Source organism: Athene cunicularia, assembly GCF_003259725.1.
Source record: "Athene cunicularia isolate RWA chromosome 3 unlocalized genomic scaffold, athCun1 chr3_part1, whole genome shotgun sequence".
In the NCBI taxonomy this organism is placed as follows: Eukaryota; Metazoa; Chordata; class Aves; order Strigiformes; family Strigidae; genus Athene; species Athene cunicularia.
Genome location: NW_020799097.1, coordinates 101,441,502 through 101,458,136, shown reverse-complemented (window position 1 = coordinate 101,458,136; position 16,635 = coordinate 101,441,502). Strand labels below are relative to the sequence as shown.

General features: G+C 39.2%; 1 protein-coding gene across 1 annotated transcript in view; it reads left to right on the top strand.

Annotated features, from left to right (window-relative positions):
* PTPN14 (protein tyrosine phosphatase, non-receptor type 14) overlaps positions 1-16,635 on the top strand; it is a 122,049-nt gene that overhangs the window by 617 nt on the left and 104,797 nt on the right. The gene's annotated exons all lie outside the window — the stretch shown is intronic.

Sequence of the window (16,635 nt, the reverse complement as noted above, 5' to 3'; positions counted from 1 at the left end):
TCGGCCCCCACCCGCGCTGACTTTGGGACGGCCCGAGTCGCGCCTTTTCCTCCGTGGGCGCGACGGGCAGCGTTTGCGTGAGGCGCGCTGTGCACCGCAACGGGCAGTTCCAGCGCTGCGGCTGGTACATTACGAAAATAGCTAAGCTTGGGTTACAGACGCCGGTCGGTGACCTGCGATAAACAAGCCTCGGACGGTCCGTCCAGCCTGGGAATTTAATCTGCTAGGCACCCAGATAACGTGGCGTTCGCATAATCGAGAGGAATTTGTAAAGAGCCGGGCGCGGGCGGGACGCTCGGCTGGGCTGCTCGTATTTACACCGCGGCATGCCTGTGTTTGTCTCCCCCCGCCCAGGGGTTTACCTCCTCCTTTGTTAGGTACAGTCAAGCCTAAACTGGCCGGTCGTCTTCAGCAGATATGTTAACGCAGAGCTGTGCGGAAAAGATCGCAAAAAAGAAGCGGCGGAGAATGACATCTCCTCTCATTTCTGATGTGGCAAAGTCATTGAATTCTGAAGATCCCAAACTAGCCCTCTTTATTGGAGTGTGTTTGGGACGGGCGTTACATAATGCATGTGTGGTATGGGGTTGTAATGTGCACTGGAGATTTCCTATCGAGAACCTTTTATCTCTAGATTTGCATAAAATCATCATGCGTTTCCATTATAAGCAACTCTTTTGCTGTTTGTAACTTTAACAAGGTGGGAACAGACAGTGACCGGTAAAGGCTCAGATTCACTATGTTGCTGCCCAGAATGTTTTCTGGGATTTTTGGCATGTGGCCTGAAACCATAGCTGAAGGAAATACTTTTACCAGAAGCCAGTTCTTTTTTCTTAAAACTCTGGGAAGATAATCACTACTGGGTTGGGTTATTCTGAAAGCACTGTTATATCATGAAGCTCTTTAGCGTTTGGAAAAATATGCATATAAAATGGCTCCCCCCAAATCACAAGTCACCACCTGCCAGTCTCCATATCATGGAGAGAAGGTAGTCAGGTCTTTTTGGAGAGAGCTGCGAGGGGAGGCAGTCCCGGCAGGGACTGCACTCTGCTTATCCAGCTGAGAAGGTCCCATCAAATACGAGTGAGAAAATACAGATTATACAGCTTTTGCTCTTGCCCTCTGGGGGGCCTGTAGCTGACATCTAGTACTTGTTACGTGGTGTAAAATAAAGCGTGTGTTGATATTATAGTAATGCAAATAAGCTCTAGGCCCTGTTCTGTTATTGGCAGTACTTTCTTGTACTTTTTTTGCTTTCTGTAGGAGGCTGTGCCAGAGTTGCTTACAGGCAGAGGGCACTTGTGTGTATCTAATGGTCGTGATACAAAGGTTGGGAGCATTGCAAACTTATGGTTTGAAGCACAGCCTGTCAGCTAACAGGTAGTCCCCAAAATCTGTGGCAGAGCTTGTGGTGATCAATTCCACCACTGCGTTTGTGTGCAAGAAGCTTGAAAGCACAACTGTCTCTGCAACCTCAGAGGGTCTGGTGGTGCAGATCAAGGCCAGCGCAAGGGCTGTGGGACTCACGTCTGTACTAAGCAAACTGAGCTTTTCGTGTACGTTATACTTAGTTTTAAATGTGTCTTTTAAATGTTTCTGTAATAGTAGCACAAGTAGCTTTGGTGTAGTGTTGTTCATGAGGGTTAATTATCAGCCAATGTTAATACTAATGACTGACTTTTCTCCTGGTCTTTCTTGTCCAGCAGAAGCCCGTGAGTCAGTTATCATAACTTAGGTATAGGAGGGCTTTCTGTGAAATACATCTGCTTTTGTACACTTAGCAAGTTGCCTTGGCCACCAGTGGCTCCTCCAATCTTGGAGAAAGTATTTAGTATAAAAAAAAAAAATTGTCTACATACTTCTGGTCACTCTATAGTTTCCTTTTTCTATGTTTTTGTACCACTACAGCCAAAGGAGCTGCTCTTCATTCTGTTTCTCTTCATAACCAGTGAGGCTGCATTTGGTTAAATGTTACTTAAGTAGCCCATTTGAATCTGGATTTAAGTTTATTAGAGATATATGCAGTGTGCAAAGTGTTCTTGAAATCCAGCTCCTCAACTGGAAGCAAGTCCTCTGTTGCAAGGGTTAGTAAGCTGAGGGGGTTTTATAAACTGCTGGTAGTATACAAAGGTAAGAAGTTTTTAGCAGGCAGTGCCGCTTGGTAGCATATGGGTCCTAGTCCTGCAAAGACCCACCCATGTGCTTAAATTAGCATTCATGAATAGTGCTTTTGAAATCACAGAATTTCTTTTATATACATAATAATAAAAAAGTATACAAGTCTTTGCAGGAGCCAGGCTATAATACTTAGTATGCAATATGTGCATGTGCATCCAGCTCAATTACAAGAAGATTTCAATACAGGCTTAACTTTTATGCTGACCAGATGCCATAAAATTCTTTTTATGTCTAAGTACATTGTGAAGTGCAGTGTGTCTTGGCCTATTAAACTTTGTGGAGTTCCACAGGAACAGCTTCTGGTCTGTGAAAACAAACCATTACCCTGTCGATGTTCCTCCTGTGCGGAGTATGCATCTGCACAAGATTCTCTGAAATTTTATGCGAAGAGGTCTGGTTCAATTTTTTAAATCTACCGGTTCTCTATTCTCTGTGGAAGCTGCTGACCCTACCTCTTAGATGGTTTTAAAAAATATATTAAAAAACAAAAAATAAAGACTAGATCCTAAAGGAACTGAGGTAGACCTGAGCTGAAGTCCAAGGTCATGATAAAAGTATGGTTTTGGTTCCACTGTGCGTCTAGTGCAAGGAGACCACAGAACCCAGTGGGCACTCGTAGCTGCCTGTGGTTGTGCTGGATCTGGTTCGTGTCCAGAGCAAGTGTAGCCTGTCCTGTGTAGGTGCCCATCTTCTGCCAAAGGCCTTCTGGCTTGCTGTGTGCTTGGAGCTGAGGAGGTGATCTGTAAGGAGACATCTCACACGCTCTGAAGGAATAGAGCTCCTCACAAACGTGGAAATAGCCCCAGGAGCAGGAACTGCAGTCGGTAACTCTTCCCCTTTCTTCTTTCCCCTGGCCTGTAGGAGGGAACGAGGAGAACCCTGTAACATGAAAGGTTCAATGAGTCAAATGTCCAAGCGTCCAAAAGCTAACAGCTGCTTTATCAATTTCTGGAGGTTTTGCAGACTTATTCTTCATCTCTTTTGTGAAATAGTGTGATTTTGAGGCAGTAACACTATATCTTTATTGTTGGGTTGATTATGTTATTGGGATGGTTATTTTCTTTTTTTTCTGTATCTTGGTGGTATTTGGCTTGACTATCCAGTTTTGGGGGAGAGTATTTTGTTTTGGTTTGTTTTTTGTTGTTGTAAAGCCACCCTACAAAATGGTGTTTATAATTGAAACATCTGGTTTTGTCATAATAAGCAACCAGAACATAAAAATGGAGCTTGCTGGAAATTTTTAAGCTAAAATATAGAACAAGGTACAGCTTATCTTAAATATATGGGGAATCAAAATTGTTATTGATGTTATTATTTTTTAGATTAAAATCAGATTTGGATTTCCTGTTAGATGCGTACATACTATCTTTTTCTTCTGCCTGCACCTCTGCTGTTCAAATAAACCTTTAGGCAATTTTAATCTGTTTATTCACAGCTGATGCTTTGTTAGTCAAGAAAGCTTAGTACAGGTTTTACTGTTTCCTTTAAGATAGCACAGTTGAGCTATTTTTCTTTTGAATTAATGAGAATGATTTTCACTAGCTAGATCTGTTTTTTACTTGTTAACATGTAATGAAATACATTGTTAAAGCAAATTTATAGAATTCAAGGATGACTTAATGTGAAAGTTTGAAGCATTAAGAGCATTTTGTTTTCACTGTCTTCAGCTTTCAGTGTCCATGCATAATGTAATGAAATTTGGCCTAGCTTTATTTTGCAAGATTAGATTGTGGTCAAATAAAGGTAATGTAACTATGCAAATACAATGCCTTGCCATCTGAATGATGTTGATTGGTATTTTTGCCTTTAGATGCAGAGGAAAGTAAAGAAGGCTTTAAGATTGCTCTTTAAAGTACTTCTCAAGGTCAGTAAATCTGTGCTAAAAGTGCCATCTGGAATTAAGGATGTGAGACTATGATGCAGCACAAAGCATGTAAAAGGAATGTGCGTATTTGTTTTAAAATATATTTCCCTCCATCATTGCTGCTGTAATAAGCAGTTGTACATATTATAGTCAACTGTATATGAGCAACTTCTGAAAATACCTAAGGCACTATAGGCTTAGCACTAATTAAGCATAAATTTAGGTAACATTAACAAGGATTTCTAACCAAAGGATTTTTCTGGAGGGAGTCAGGTATGTGACATGTTGGATGGGTGATGTCCTGGGAGGAAGAAAACAAGGATCTACAGCTCACCTCTGATGTCCTGTAGACATGGTAGCTGCTTGCATTCTGCTCATGTGAAGAGTTTAGATACTGAGCTTTGCTTAAAACCAACCCAGTCTTTTGGAAACTGCAGCTCTGCTTTCTAGTTCTCAAAGAGTGTACTTTTTCTTATGACTAAGACTATTTTTTTGTCATTAACAATGTAAACCTTAAATTACCATGTGATGTAGAAACAACTCTGAAAAGAGGGTGGTGAACGTGTATGTTGGTGATCTAATAAACTAGATGAATGATGGTGTGCCAAAACTTGCTAATGATGCAAAAGTATTTGGATTAGGCAAGACTGAAGAAGACTGAGAAATTATAAAGGGTATCCAAGAAATCTGGGTAAAAGGGAAGCATAGCAGATGATGTTGATAAATTCAAGAATATGCACAGGTAAAAGGGAAGCATAGCAGATGATGTTGATAAATTCAAGAATATGCACGTTAGAGGGAATAATCAAATTACTTGTTCATGTTACTGGATTGTAAATTACCTATATTTATTAAGGTGGGGAGGAAGATTTCAAAAATTTTTTATTTGTACTTGTGCACCCTCCTTAAGCTTAGCATTGGGCAGAAAAAAAATGCCACAGTCATTGTTCAATGCTGTGTTAATAACACAGAGGACATTATTAAACTTGTGCTCAAATTCACCTGGAATAATCAATTTGTGATCTCCTATCAAAAAAGAGAGATTGGAAGATATTCATATGAAGCTGAACTGAAAATATTAGCGTGGCTTTGTTTCAAAGAGGTCAGTTAGAAGAGGTAGAATACATATGGGCAAAGTAATGTTTGGCCCTTAATTAGTAATAATTTCATTACTTTTTGATACAATGACTAGTTATAGGAAGTAGTTTGAAATAAAAGGGTATATGCTAGCCCTAAATCACCATTTAAAAAAAAAAACCAAACCAACAAGTAATTGCCATACTTCCAGCTGAAGGAAAGCATACAAACCAAAAACCTGGTTAGGATGAAAAAGAAATTAAGCTGTTCCTAGGGATGGGAGGAACAGTCACAACTACAGCCAAAGGTATGTTAAATGTGATGCTTTAGGGATAAATCAACAGTATCTGATGGGGATTAAGAAACTTACCTTAGGACGGATCATGCTGTTAGTGTCTGCTGTGATATTTCATGTTTTCTTCTGGAGGACATAGGGTAAGCCACTGTTAGAAACAGGTTATCAGGCTGATGATTTGACCCAAAATAGCAATGTAATTTCTGTATTGTACCATGAATGATGGTGGCTTTAATTAAATATTAATACAAGTGGAATTGGAAGATTTCTTTTTATATATATGTTCAGGCTATATTGGACTTCAACACAATAAAATAAGATGGTTTAATTTACTGAGGCATGGTCTGCCGCAGCCTGGGCTGGTGTAGAGAACAGAATTGATGGTTAGACGTCATTTAAAAGGCAGTTAGCATTGGTATCTATTATTAATAAATTGGTTATGATGATCAGTGATTTCTAGTAAGTGTTTCAATGGACAAGGAATACTTTTTAATTTGTGTAGTTAATCCAAATAATTTTTTAACTCTTTAACAGAATGATAGTTGTATGTCTGACTGTGACAAATAGGTGGACCAGTTTCTGGAGGTAACTAGATCTTCTGTGACTTAGAGAGTGTTTCAAAGAAAATATTGTCAAAGCAGTAGTGTACCAACACCATGGAATTCTTGCACATCTATAGACTGCAAATGTTAATCTGTTGCAGAAGGGAAAGTGGGGAAAAAAGTTAATTTAGTAGCAGGCGCTGTGACTGATCTAATAATCAACACCTCATGTTAACAGATTAGTGTATGTAGGTTATAACACAGTCAAGCTTTGTCTGTAGAAGTTTCAGAAAGCTATACTATAACCCAAAACATAAAAAGCAGAGTCTTTTGTAACTTTTAGGTGGTCTGACCAACCAGAATGAGCTGTCTGACAGGCAGGCTGCCTGGCAGCTCTCTAAAAAATAAAATGTGTACAGATTTTCAGATGTCCCCATTGAAAAGGCTGAAGCTGTTTTGAAGGTAGCCTTGCACTGCTTTTGTGAACTCAGAAAATCAAGTTAATGGGAAGGCCCACATTTGTGAAGATGCATAAAAGTAATGCCCTCTTTGGGACTTCACCCTCTGAACATTGGGCTTGTTCAAAGCATAGCTATCCAAAGGACACTGGGTACGGCCTTAGCCCAGAATTTGGTGGTGTAGGAGAAGCGCAAGGTTACCAGTAGTTGTTATAACTTGCGTTTGTGCAATTCTTTCTTGTTTTTACAACTGAGAAAATAGTTTGCATTCCTTAGGTTTTTTAGATTAGCTCTTATCGTGGAACTCCCTCTTTTGAGAACAGGCATTCACTACCTTGTAGATAAAATGCCTTTAGCTTTTTATTGATGATGATAATTAAGCTAGGTTTTTTTGACAAGCCTGGGCAAAATCAGGGGTCTTTGCCAATCGGAGATTCAACTAATAGAAGCCAGACCCCATTTTTGATGTCTACAGCTACGTGCCATTTTTGTTTCGACCCCTTCCCTCAACACTTTTGTTCTTTCATTGCAAAACTGTATCCCTGTGGAAACCCTGCATTTTCCGCATATGTGATATGCAGTGCTTATCTGAGGTGCTTAGAAAGTGAGACAATGTATAAAGGAACTTCTACACAAAACTTTGTGCCTGTTGTTTACCAGGACAGAGGGAGAGGAGGGGGGAAAGCAATGTATCCAGTAGCCTGTTTTATCTTGTGCTGAGGTGGAGTAAAACTTCTGATGCCTTCAGTGGGAGCAGGCCTTGAAAGTTTTACCCCAAATACAGGAAGATTTCTGAGAAAATGTGACTTTTCCCTTAAGAGTTTTCTGACACGCTCAATGTGAACAGACCTGCCTCAGGAGGAAGAACCCTGATGAGCTTTGGTGAATTTATTTCAAAGGTCTTGGAAAATGGGCATCTGAAATGATTATTTGTTGGTTTGGGTTTGTTTTTTTTTTTCTTGGTTGGCATACTTTAAGAGCTACTGAGTAGGATTGGTGTCTATTTACATTCTTTATAGTGTTGTGAAGATTCAGTCTGTTTAGGAAAACGCTTTGGTCAGCTTACCAGATAAAGAAGTTGGCTGCTATCTTAAGGGGATGGCTGATGCAGTCTTTTGCTGGTAGACACAAATATTAACAGAGATTCAGAGTTCTTGTAGCTTCAGAACAGAGGGTGGACAGGGCAAGTTCCTGCTTGTGAATAAACCAGCTCATGTAGATATATTTGAGTAAAGGTCCTGTGATTCCTAGCGCCTTTGCCAAGACTGTGTTTTGGAATCTGTGATAGCAGAGGAAGCTAAATCATGGTATTGATACTTAGGTGCTGTTACTTCCCACTTTGTTGTGGCTCTTTCTGAGAATAGAGAAAGACAATGACATGGTTTTCTTGCAAGTTTTCTTCCATGTGTCCTTGTTCCTTTTGGTAGCTTGGTGCCCAAAAATGTGTTTGTGCATAGTTGAAAATTTCCTTCATAAAATAGAACTAAAATATATGCAGGAGAGGATTACTGAGGCAGAGTTTTTCTGGGTTTTGTATTTAATTGCTAAATTGTCAGAAACATATGCATTTAAATATGCAAATTCAGGAAGGCACATTTCCTACAAATTTACTGTTAAGTAATTGAGATACTTGTTTTGAAAGGGAATTACTGATACCACCTCAGGATCTGACCTTACGAAGTGCTGAGCATTTTTCTGGAGCGGGAATGGAGGGAGGCACATTCAAGGAGAACACAGCAGCTTGAATTATGAGCTCTCTACTTGCTATATGTTAGTTTTGCTCTAGCTTCTCTTCTTGTTCTTTGTTGCTGGTGTAGTGACCTGAAACAGTTGCTCACAGAACAGCTCTGAGCTTTTGTAGTGTACATTTGCATGTATAACTCTTCACTGATGAAAGGATGAATGATTAATGTGAGTAGGATGTGCTTTCAAAAACCATTAAACCTTGTCTAATGATGGCCCAGTTGTTTCTTCTGATGTACAAATGGGTTTATCCAGAAAGACTGATATATTCTTACACTTTTCCTAGAACCTGACTTAGGTATGAAGATTGTCACCCATGCACTAATTAATCTGTCAAAACATCTGACAAGGGGTGGGTGCATGGGAGACAATTAGTCATTTTGTTCTATTAGTCAGTAATGTCAACTTCTGTTGATGTTATATAAGGTTTCTTTCCTACGTTTGTATTTTCAACTTGTGTTATAATCGAAGTTTGTTAACGTGTAGCTTAACTTTCATGTTAGCTTTATGTGTTCAGTGTCCTTGACAAGTACCACTAACTCTCTGCATACAGCTGTGAGATTTGGCACTTCGTTCCCCCCTGCCCTGAGCAATAGTCTGAAATAGTCATGAGTGGCAGGACTGCTAGCTTGCAAGAATACAGTAACTTCCAAGCAAATAAATCTGTTAAATGAGTGGGGTATTCAGATAACTTCAGATTAAATACCAAGTGTTAAATACCACTTCATTTTGCTTTCTCTGTTCTCCTTAGTTGTGTGGATTTATAATGTAATTTAATTTATTTTTTACTTGGAATGGAATCAAAGCAAATGCATTTCTCAGTTTCTTCATGTTGTATGTTGCAATCAAACAGAGCAACAGAGGATATGACAATGACAGGGAAGGATATCCTCAATTATTCTGATATTTTCTTAGGATGAAAAAAACAAACTTGTGCATGTTTATCTTAAAAAGGCTTTTTGCCATAGCCTGAGAGCGCTGTGGCCACAGTTAGGAAAGCAGAATATGTTAGTTTTGTTGAGTGCCTTTTACTAAAGTTAAAATATGGGTGTGAAAATAAAATAACATTTGAAACTTACATGTTGAAAACGACCCTTTTGTAATACAATGCGTAAAATAACTTTATAAGATTAAGACAGAATCCAGCTTGTTTATAAGGGAAAAACTTCCCAATAATGAGCTCTGTGACTTACTGTATTAGTCTCTTGGGAATAGTAGCTCTGTTGTGGGGACCATTTTAAAATAACACTAGACAGTCCACCAGAGCATTCAGTGAAGGGGTCTAAGTCTCCATCAGAAAACCAGACAAAGTTCTGGTTTTGTGATCAGATGGGTCTCTTTCTTCATAGTGGTTTGAAATAATAAAATTTTAGAAATGAAAGCCGTGTGATATTAGCTCCAGTAATTGTTATTTTTCTGCAGCTCTGTTAAGATGAGCCAGGTCACTCAACTTGAGGAAAGTTGGGTTTTTTTTCCTTTTTTTGGCTTGCTCCTTATGCACATTTTTTAAGAAATAATTTGGTAAAACGGTAGTATAAAACTAATCCAGGCACCTTTAAGTAAATAGTTTTGGCAGTATAGTGTTTTGGGGCCTTCATGAGCAAAGTGATCTTCTTTGTAATATTTCAAACCTTTGTACCTGTACTTTGATATGTGCTTCATTTGCTTTATCCTGACGTGTTTGACAGGCCATATATTCATTCACCCATGTATATTCCTGCCCCAGCTATGGCTGTCTTGAGGTGTGATGTCCAAGGTAGTTTCCTGTGCTGGGTGCTTTGTATGCCAGGTTTCATCAGACATCGTTAGACCTGCTCTCCACAACATGCTTTAAGCAAGGTGCTAAATTAATCTTATGGAGAACCAGTGTGGATAGGAACTGCTTGTGTGATGACTTAGATTCCTTCATGGCTGTCTCGGCAAGGTTATTTTATTGGTGTGTGTGCCGATCTTTGTGTATAGGGGTCAAACCTAAAAGAATTTGATCAGTGTAACAAACTGATAGTGCTGGGTATCAAGTGCTGATTGCAGCGGAAGGGAATGTGCACCAAACAGTGCAGAACCTGTTCTGGATGATGTTGTCAGTGTTGAGTGTTCTATTAAGTCATTATGCAGTGAATCCTCTGCCTCTTAGGAAAAGAGATTGAGCAGAACTTGAAATATTTTGGGTTTTACATTGTTTTGGTGTGTTTTGGGGTTTTTTTTAGAACATAATGCATTCTTCATCTCTATGATGGCAGAGAAATATAGGAAAGGCGAGTTAAGTTTAAAAAGCATTGAAGGTGTATGATTTAAGAGTAGCTCCATCAACTGATGAAAACCATTAATCTGTAGTCTCCCAAATGTCATGTGTTTTACTGCAGGCTATGTACAATTTCATCGTGTCTTGCATATCACCACAACTGTTGTGGCATTTTGCATTGGAAAAGTATGTCTAGACAGGGCTGTAAGCTTACCTCTGCAGTTTATATCTCTCAGGAGTTAGAAAAGTGTCAGACAATGAAAAGTTCCCTTTGTATTTAGGAGACTTTGAAATACTGGAATCAATTACATTATTTTATTGCAGTATTTGTCTGTATATGCCTTTAAAGACTGTGTGTCAAATCTTTCATATTATATTTTCAGTGATTTGTATACTTTCAGCTCTTCTTGACATGAGATATGGCAATGAATGGTCGTTCTGATGATCTGGTGAAAGTGTAAGCAGAAGACGTTATCAAGTATGTGGAAGCAGTTTGTGTACTGAGTCTGTTTAAACACAGATGCGTTAGCTTATGAACAGCAGGAACTTTTCAAGGACAAACTGTGAGGTCAAAAGAAATTAAAAACAAAAGAATGCCAAATTGCCACCTCTGGTAAGATTGAGCATGGATTACTCTATTCTTGCTAGGATCCTGATGGGATCCTGATGATGCCAACGGTGTTTTATTTCCTCTGAGCAAGTAGTCTATTATGCATAGGTAATTGAGTCTTTGTTAAATTCAGACCTGTTCTTGGAGGTAGTTATAGAGCAGCATAATTAGACAAAAGGGGCTCAGAGTCTCATGCAAGAGAAGCCAGTACAATCCTCATGGATTCTAAAATATGAAAGTCGAAGTGTTGCAGTTGGGTACATGCTGGCATTGTAACACACCTCTCATCATTATGTTACGTGCTAGGAGAGCGGAAAATTACAACTCAGTTATTCAAGACTGTAGTAAATCTAGTTAATACCTCATACTTCTGACACATCTGCCAATGTGGTATCGTAATTATTTACCTTGGCACTGTAAGCTCTGGGCAGGAAGTCCAGTTGGTGAGCACTGTATCCCAAAGCCTCTGGTGTATGCTTACCTGCCCCTCTGCTACCAGCGTAACTTGCAGCCCTGCTTACCAAACCAGAGAGTTCATGTGAGTAGAGGTTTGCAGGATCAGGACATCAGTTTGTAACAGGAAATTGCATTTCCAAAGGTGAGTGTGTGAAAGGGGTCAGTAACTCTTGACATCTTGTTGCAAAGTAAATTCTGTTGGAGAATTATTACTTGCAAAGTCAATTGCTATGATTTTATTTTAAAACAAAAAGCTGTAGCGGGAAGACTGACGTGCTTAACCTAAGTTCTTTTAGCGCACTTTTTAGCTAGGTCTGGAAATAGGTAAACACCTAAAATAATCTCTGGTTTTGTCATCTCTTTGGTAGCGTGCTTGCTTCCTGTGTTATGAAAGTCATCATTAGATTAGCTGTGTTTAAGCTTCCTGTCTCACCAGGGTTTTTTCCATTATTTTTACAATCTCTTTCAGGAGGTACCAATATCGTGTTTCTGTAATAAAGGTTTCACTTAAATTATGGGGTGAGGTTTTTTTTTCCTGTTGGGATTTTTCTTTTTTTTTTGCCCTCCACTTTCTTTACTTTGTCTAAAATAGCTTTCTAACTCTGATACTTCTTAGATTATTGTTTTTTTTAATGGCAGATGCTACTGTAATAACATGCAGGCTAAGAAAGTGTAATACTATTTCTGTCTACAGTTGGCCCTCTTTTAATGATTTGTACAAAAAGCTGAACAACCTGTTTAGCTGTATCACTTCTTATTCTTGCTCTGTGAAGTACTCCAGGCTTTTAAATGAACTTTTAAGTGTGGAGTGTGTGCTATAGGAACACTGACTGTCCTTCACAGGGCCAGAGACTGAGGAGTCCGGTCTGCATGAGTCAAAAAAGGTCCTTCGCATTTGGCATCATGGTGTGGGTATTCTGCTGCTTGCTTTCAGTACATTGAACATCTTGTGTCTCAGGAAGAAGGGTAAACTCACCTCTGTGATCTCAGGTTGGACAATAAAAATAGTGTGAACTGTGTTGTTTACCTGCTTTAGCTAACTTTTATGCTACTTTTCTTGCCTCTTGTGGGGAAAATGCTGTTTAACAAATGACTGTTCAACTGTGAACTCTGGATGAGAAGTAACTGAGATACATCAGTATCATGTTTGGCTCATCTAGGGTAGAAATACTGAATACAAAATTCTTGAAACGTAGATGTTTTAGCATATTCTCTTACCATTAAGCGTGAAAACTCTGGGCACTGAAAATAATTGATGTGCAGTATTTCACATGTACTCATTAACTTACCAAAGCAGAAGGTAAAGGTAGACATGAGGTTTTAAAGCAAAAAGTGGAGCTGAATTTTCAGAACAGTGAGGTAGAACTTTTCCAGGACAGTCCTGCCTTAGACCACGGCAAACATTTTGCTGTTGCTGTGTACCCTACTTGAACTTCTGCATGTCCATTACAGTTAACTCTCATTTTCCACTAGTAGTCACTTGCTTGCCAGGGTGTGTGTTTGCCTAAAATCTTGTTGAGGTGGCAACTTTTAGTGTAAGTGAAGATTGGATTAACACTTGACTGTGAAGGTCTTCAGGTTTGTCTTTAGGTTTTACCTCTCTGATTAAACTTTTTTTCTTCACAAATGCAACTGCTGCCTTGCCCTTTAATGTTTCTTTGTGGATTTCATTATCAACTCTTGTGTTATAGCTGTAGAGCAATATTAGCTCTGTGTTTTTGCCTTCAAATATAGTACTGAATTTGGGAGTTTTCAGGATATTTAGATTTGTTTTTTTGTATTTTATTTTTTAGGATACTAAGTAGTTCTTGATTCATTTCATGCTATATTGTTTCCATGACAGTTTCTTTCTGTGTTCATTGATTCACTTATTATATCATCCAGACTCCTAAATATGCACCTGTGGTAGAGTTGAATGGGAGAGTTCGCCCCAGTTTGACGCCAGCATTCATGTTAATCCACTAACTCAATTCTGTGTTTTCCTAAGCTGTGGCAGAGGTGCTGTGCTATAAAACTGTGATCTTACTTCATTATGATGCTCCTCCTTTGTAGTTACTACCATTTAATTTATTTTCTTCTAAAAAAAACTATGTACTATTTTAGTGACAGGTTTACATTTTGCATTTTTAGTCTATGACCGCAGTAGCAAGTAGCCCCTTCCTTTCCTTTAAAAGACAGTTTCAGGGTTAACCTAATTGACTGCTTTCACTCACTTGCCTATGTTGCACTCTTCATTTGAGCGTTGTTGTCTTGATGGTAATTAAACAAAAGCCCAATTAAGTCTCAGGCTATACTGGGAAGCAGCTTGCCAGAATTTGACAGTAGAACAAAGGACGTTTCATTGACAAATTTCTTCAGAGGTAAATGTTTTAGTGTAGGTCTGTAAAGCAGCACATGTGATTTTAGGCACTTACCAGCTATCACTTTTAAATTATTTTAAATCTGTGGCTGAGCCTTCTGCTCTGCTCTGAAGATGTGACTCAGAACACTACTTGTGTTGGAGAGCTAATTTCCATCCACCAACAATGTGAAAGCCCCCTTGAAGCATCCTCTTCCCAAAGTAGTCGAGATAAGAGTAAACGACCTCTTAGCTTCTTGGAATATTTCAACACAGGGCTATATGATAAAAAGATAGGATGAAAAATTTTCTTTTTTATCCAAAATATGTCTGTAAATCCCACTTAACTGATGTCATCATAGTCATTACTCTTAATATTTTTGTTTTAAAAGCTGTAAATCTGAAGAGTCACTTTAGGAGTGGAAAGAGAAGAATAAATTTAGAGCGATGTTTTTTTCCAAACTGTGCCTTTCATGGCTGTTGGCATTCATTCTGATGAGTAAAGTGGTTTGAGAAAGGGGAGGGAGCACACAAGATGAAGAGGAAAATGACCCAGAAGAGTCTGATTCAACAGGGCTCTTTAGAATAGTTACAGGACCACTGTCTTATTGCATGAAAACTTGTACAATGTACTCGTACAAAGAGCATTTCTGTTGGGTCCCCAGCTTTCTCTGTTTTACTGTTAACTTTTTTATTTATATGCCATAGCCCTGTATCACTGTATATCAAACCCAAGACAATAATTGTCAACTGTTCCAAGTATGTGTGTACGTTATTATGTTTGATTTCCACCGAGCCATAAACACTCTTTGTCCTTTGCCTTTTACTAGCTGTTGGCTTGGCTATTCCTCATGGACAGGAAAGCTGTGTTTAATGCTTTGTAAAGTGGCCATCAGTTCCTTGCTTTTATCTCTATTCAGCATAAATTATTTTCGGCAAGGCCACAGAACTGTTTTGGCCAAGATTTGCAGGTGTCCCTTGTGGAGAGCTATTTCAGGATAAAGGCTTGATCTTACTGTTTCTTTCCTCCCCTTCTCTCTATTTCTTCTCTCCTTGAAGAACACTAATCCTGAATGATAGGAGCCCATGGTTGGTCTCCTCCCTTCTCCATGGCTCACTTCTGGTGTGATTTTTATTTTCAGTATTAACCCTCAACTGGATAGGCTGAAGCATGTTCTTTTTGCCCTTAAGCTTGGAAACTTGATGTGCGCTGCCATTGCAATATTTCTAAGGGGAAATTCAGCCCCTAATTATCAAATTAGATGCACATTCTGGTTCTTTGGCATGACTTTACTTCTGCCCATCTGTTAGGTTGGCACTTTGCCCTCTCAGAAAGTAGCCGACCAGTTTCAGCTGAGCAAGAGGAGCCAACCAAAGATGGGTTAAGAGAGGCAGCCCGCAGAACACTTTATGTTCTATTTCTCTTGCCAAAAGCTCTTCCTGTTTGCAAACAATGTCAGCTTAAGCCCATATGCTTCATTACATGGGATGACATCTGTGGAGACAGATGCAGGGATGGCAATACAAATGACATTTGATAAGGAAGGGCATATGTTATGAAACCAGACACTGCTATGAGTTTAAGACCCTGTCTGTGCTGCATGTGTGTACACAGAAATGTAGATTGCTTGTATATTTTGTTGTGTGAGTGCATTCATCGGCCAGCGTTAGGCCTTTGAATTGCATCAGTGTTTAAGGTTTGTGTTAGGTGTAACTGCAGTGCTATGATTCAGTTGTGGCAAATTATATAGAGTAGATCAGTATTTTGCTTCAGTACACTTTGAATGGTAATGTGCATTAAAGGTCCAGTAGTTCGCACCATGTAAGGCAACATATTTGGATAATGCCAGTGAAAGAGGAGTCTGTTGTAGACAGAGGATTCTGCTGTGGACTGTCTTCCTGAAGGATTTCAGTGTTACCTTCCAAAATGGCCTTTAGGAAATTCACTGATTTAGCAATTATTTGGATGTTAATTTTCCATGTCTGAGTAGAAGAGCTGTAAAAAACCCCAATTCTTTTTTCCCTTTGCTAGATTAGTCTGCTTTTTTTACCAGAGGTCAGGTTTCTATCTAAAGCTGTTTTTCTCAAATACCTTTGCTTTTTGAGTTTACAATATAAAAATTACATTTAAAAAACAAAGTTTATTTTAGTTATTGGAGACTTTAAAGAGATATCATTAAGGAAAGGTCTGGTTAACTCTCTTAAATTGACTTTTGCATTCTAAGCCTGTCTGAAGCAGACTCATTTATTTTTATACTTCAAAAATGTTCTCTGTTGCTGCTATGTGTATGGTACAGCAACATATGTGGAAACAACAAGGGACTTGCGGTTGTTCTTGGAACCTTCCAGACCAGCCATATCAAAAAAGGGATGCAATGTTACAGGAAAGGAGAAGGGAGAGCGAGCAGTGGCCCTGGCACAGTGACTGGGTGCGGGGACCGGTCATCTGCCCTGAAGGTAGGAAGACTATCAAAGAGAAGTGATTTCAGAGAGACCCCAGTGAACAGGAAAGAAATGAAAGGGGTTCGTCAGTACAGTGGTTTTGGTTGCCTGTGCCACCACCTCCAGAAATTCCTGGATTACATTTAGCAGAAGGGTAATTTTGGGGTGGCATTAAGGAAGCAGAACAGTTACTAGTAGATGCAGAGAGAGTTGGCCTCAATCACAACAGCACCAAGTAGGAAGGGGAATCAGCAAGTGAGGGTTCCCATCGGTTTGTGTCAAGATAGAGAGGACCTTAGTGTATGTGGAAAAAGTGCTCTTCTCTGACCTTGATGTATCCTCATGTCAAGGGTATCAGAAAGTCAATTGTTAGATTCAGACCTTGAAAGA